The sequence below is a fragment of the Lathyrus oleraceus genome, chromosome 4, assembly GCF_024323335.1.
Source record: "Lathyrus oleraceus cultivar Zhongwan6 chromosome 4, CAAS_Psat_ZW6_1.0, whole genome shotgun sequence".
Classification (NCBI taxonomy): Eukaryota; Viridiplantae; Streptophyta; class Magnoliopsida; order Fabales; family Fabaceae; genus Lathyrus; species Lathyrus oleraceus.
The window spans coordinates 348,144,141-348,149,345 of NC_066582.1; the positions used below are offsets into that span (position 1 = coordinate 348,144,141).

A 5,205-nucleotide genomic window follows, 5' to 3' on the forward strand; every position below is an offset into this window, starting at 1 on the left:
TATCTGTTGGTCAGATATTAGTGTCATGACATTACCTTCGACATCTCATATCTGATACCAGAATTTCAAAACCTCCAACTGCTTAGTATGGATTCTTTATTCTTTCAACTCCCTCTTGCAACTCTCTAATTATTCTCGAAGTTTCTTAAGTTGGTCTTGGCAACTGATATCCATCTTACATGCTTGATATTGTGTGTCTGCGAGCTGTTTCTTCTTGGCAAATAGGATGTCAACAGTCCCTTTTAAGGATTCACCTACTTTCCTCCTCTTGATTTGCTCCTCGTGGACTTCCTCCATTGCTTGGAGTGTCATTGCTCTCTTCTGGTTGAGGTTAAGCTCCAAGTCTTCCTTCTCCCTTGTAAGCCTATTAAGATTGTATTAGAGATCAGAATTCTCTTTCTCTAAGCTCTTGATAGTCTCCTTGAGTTTCCCAACCTCAAAGGTAGGAACAATTGTAACTACAGGTTGTTAGATGTTCATAGATGGCTCAGACGAAAAGGACAACATAATTTCTTCAACCTTGTCCTTAACCCACTGCGTATAAGCTTCCTTGGCAATGTAATTCCTTTTCCCTAACTCGTCCATTCCTTGAAGACGGATCTCCCTGCAAGCTCTGGCGATCTTCTTTAGCAACTCTGGATTGTTAACCCCTTCATGCAAAACAAAATCCCCCACATGCTCGGGATCTGGATGTATAACAATGGGTAACCCAACTAACATAATGCCAACCTCAGATTGTAGTAAATTCCACCCTTTGTACCTATGACGGGAGCATTAGGGAAATTACCACAATTAAGAATGACCTTGACATCATTATAATCCATATAGTACCATAGAATATCTTCAGCTGTTAGAGACGTGATCCTTTGAGACCACATAAGATTGCATTTGTTCTCGACGAAAGGTCCCGTGTTGGGCAAGTGAGAAATAAACCACCTATACAACATAGAAACACAACACACAATGGTATATTTCTTCTTCTGAGTCCTCACATGAATGGAGTAGTAAGTGTCAGCAAGAAGCGTAGGAACCAGATTCTTGGACAGGAAGATGTGAATAAATGTGAGGTCCACAAAGTCTTCCATACTAGGTGTCATACCCCAAAATTTGTCCTCCATTTTTCACTTTTTATATAACCTATGACTTGAGACTCACTCATGCATCATTCATATGCATCATTCATTTATGATTAACACTTGCTAACAGACATCATAGATTCAAGGTTTGTGGCTAATGAAAATCAGGGTTTTGCTTGAAGATTATGGTTTTTCTCACCATGTGGGGTGAAACCTTAATTGCTGGATTCTTTGGGACCTTGACTCTTGAAGTCTATATCATGACATCCATCTAGGCATCCCAACCCTAATTCTTAGCTTTGCTTCTATAGGATCGTGTGTTTGACCTTCTGTGTATTTGACTTGACTTTTAAACCTTAATGGTAGGCCCGGGGTTTGAGGTGTTGTTTATGGAGCTTTGTGTTTGGGTTGAAACCCTAATCATTGATCTTGAGGTTGGTAAACCTTATGGATTTCTTTGAGGAGGATTGGAAACCCTAGTTGTGGTTCATGACATTAGTGTGTTGCTTGTGTTGACTACTTCCTAGTTTAAGGTCTTGATAGTTTCTTGACTTTGAATTTTGGCTGCTAAACCCTAGTATGTGGTTTGTTTTGATTGACTACAGGCGTGTTTACATCCATTGATTCCATTTATCCAAGTTTCATTGATTTATTTTGGTCAAACCATGACATGGTCACTATGCTTCACTATGATTCATTCATTTAAGACATTGGTTTCAATTGGTTCATGGTTCCATTTGAACATGCATTCTTAACCAGAGAAGCATATTTCATCATCTTTTTGCATCAGTTAACTTTTGGTCAACTATTGACTTTTTGGTCAACCAGTTGACCAGAGTCAACTTACCATACTTCCATTCCTCAATCACATTGATCGTGTTCTTGTTACCCATCAACCACCTAAGGCCCAATTCCATTTAATCCAAAGTCATCTTCAAATTTTGTTCATGTTTGCATTTTAAACCATTTTGTTTTAAGACCTTTCCTTTAAAACCATTTCGAAAAGCATTATAATGTCATACTCAACCATCCTTAGCAAACCATACAACATCACTTTATAAGATTCAATCCACTTCTAATTATTCAAATGCATGTTACACCTTTACAACAAATCATAAATTCTATTCAAATTTAATGATTACATTTAAGTCATCAAATTGTTTTTCAATTCAACCTTTGGATTCAATTCCAACCTGCTATTTCATCAAAACCTCAAAATTACATTCACCAATTCATAGGACCATTTTAACATTCCAATTCACTTTCTTATACATTTCCATACTTAACCATTGTTATTTTGTCATAAGTTCAATTCCAATTTCATACATACATGTGTTTGTCAACTTTCAAACTATAACCTTTGTTTCCAAAAAGAACAATACATTACACAACCATTTTCATTTTTAATTCCAAAGTTATATTACAAGTCCCAATATTCTACATAACGTTACAATATTTCAAATACATTACAATAACAAGGTCAAAAACAAAACAACTTCCATGTATTTCATGAGTCCAATTCGACAATTCCTTGCCACTCACCATAGGTCCAAGCACAAAACCAGTCACCAAGTCTTTGGCAAACTTTAAAGAATCTGCAAAACCGAAACACCGGTTCAACCATGTTCATCATAATCATTCCAATACATCAAATTACAAACATGTAAATGCATTACCACAACAAGTCCATAGCACAATCCAAACAATGCCTAACATAACCAAAATACAATGTTCACGGCCATGGTTCATAAGTCACTATTCAAAGCATGCATTCAATAACTAACAGAATTGCTAATCATTCATTAATAGATATATTCACTACATCACAACCAAGTAAATTTAAAATTCCATGGAGATCGAATAGAGCCAGATTGATAGGAATTCCTGAACATCCTGAAATTTCGAGACTGAGGTCACTAGGGGTCCTATGGATCAGGGTATCGCCATGATGGATCAGTCTTTGCTGAGAAACATTTGGCTGCACGACTAGCTCATTGCGTTTTATGACGTAACCACATTTCCATTAACATTAACACCATACAAGTTGAGTCATGAACAAAACCATTTCAGTTTAACACACTTGCAACTTCACTCTTCTAACCACTAGATAAAAACCGATTAACCTATCTCCTAACTAACGTTTTTTAAACTGATTCACAAACACACTATCATAAATAATCCTCTGACTGTCACAATTAGTAAATCACTAGTAGTTAACCTATTATAACTTACTGTTACAGTTAACAAGTTAACTTGATCTAACAGTTCAATTAAACAACTAAATTCTAACAATCAATAACCAATCAAACAATGTGGGAACTAACTAAATTTAAAAAGAGAATTTCATTTGTAACTAACACATTTCATTTCCATTTGGATTTACATCTATAACAGAACTTTTCATTTCTAACCAACTTACACATTTCAGGTAAGTTTCGTGTAGATTTAGAGTGAATTTGAAAACCGAATTAAGCTATATAAGAGTGCTCACCTATCTTCATTGAACAGATACTTCATTATGAAAACTCCTTCAATATACAATTTCTTCATTCTGCAAATTTTCCAAATTCTCTATTTTGCCATCACTTCATTCTACACCAAGCATCTCTGAATCTCATCCACTATGCATTCACAACAATTTACAACACACAATCACAGAGATTTTCAACAATTCACGCAACTTCGCAAAATCGATAACAAAAGCAGTTTAGAAGAAGAAGGAGCAGAGATTGAAATCAAGAGAACAGAAGAAAAGGGAGCAATTCGGAGAAATCGATACACATTCCGATTCGGTGAGTCTTCATAGTCTTCTTTCCATTTTCATTCCGCACGCGTAGAAATTGTCACGATTCGAGGTTGACGTGATTTTGCATTTGGATTTTGAATCCCTCGTGTTCGCCGTTGTTTCGTCGTGACGTATCATTGAAAACGCAATGATTCCAAACGCGCCGAAGGTTGAACGCGAATCCACGATGATGGTTGACCAAGCTTCAAAACGCAAAGCCGGAAGGTGGAGAACGCGATGCCGGGAAAAATCGCGATGTGTGCTCTGACTTTTTTTGGCATAAGCGTTTTTAGTGGGATGTGTATCTTTGCAGCTTGTTTACAATAAGCGCTTTTTTTGATTTAGCTCATATCCATTGCATTTTGGCTTCAGGTCTTGGCTGGTTCCGGATTTGGGCCCTTTGGCCCAACCAAATACTTCTTGCACCTTTGTTTTATAACATACTCCCCATATTCGGGCCTGCACCCCCTTTGTGCTGTAGTGTCAGGCCCATTTATCAGTTTGGAGCATTTTCTCTTTGTTTTTTGGTGTGGTTAATTTTAGGATATGATTAGTTAATAATTAGAATTTTAGTTTAATTAGGTTATTAGATTTTAAGATTTGATTAGAATTTTTAGGATTTAGGTATTAATTATTCTAATAAAATATTAGAGTTTAGGAATATTAAAAATTGAATTAGTTTAATAGAATTTTTAGAAATATTAAATTTCATTAGTATGATTAGTTTTAGAAATCTTAGGTTAATTAGAATTTTTAATATTGATTTTAATTAGGATTTTCATGATTAGAAATTAATTCAATATCCATGATTTGTAAATTGACCGTTTTGCCCTTAGGTTTAGAAATAGCTTGATTTGGATGCTCCCTATAGTTTAAGACTTGTAGAAAGATTTTGATTGATCAATTAAACCTTTAGGTTGTTGTATATTGTTTTTCTCCCAATTGACTCAGTTGATCAAAGTTCACTTTGATCAATTAAATCATTTGATTGTGCCTAATTCCCGAAGCCTATTCAAGTGATCAAAAGATCCTTGATCACTTGATAGAGCATGTCCTTTATTTCAAGCTGTATTGGACACTGGATCTCAAGACTTTCATAATTCAAGACTCAAAGATCAAGATTCAAGATTTCATTCAATTCAAATCAGTACAAGACATATTGGACTACTATTCAAGCACTACAAAGGTGAACTCAACACTCGTCAATTATGAGCCAAGTTATGTGCCACGTGCCTTAAGCAATAGAAAAAAGATGAGAGTGGATAATTCCTATCCTCATTCTGAAAATCTTTGGGTACGAGACGAATGACCCAGTCGCTCACTGTATTCACCTTTATTCATAGA

The 5,205-nt window shown here is 35.7% G+C and overlaps 1 long non-coding RNA gene across 1 annotated transcript; it reads right to left on the bottom strand.

Moving 5' to 3' along the window:
• Positions 1-2,459: 2,459 nt before the first annotated feature.
• LOC127075414 (uncharacterized) lies at positions 2,460-4,234 on the bottom strand. The gene is made up of 2 exons (XR_007786439.1): positions 3,568-4,234; positions 2,460-2,671 (listed from the first exon to the last, which is right to left on the bottom strand). It is a non-coding gene; the product is annotated as an uncharacterized LOC127075414 (long non-coding RNA).
• Between the last annotated feature and the right edge of the window lie 971 nt (positions 4,235-5,205).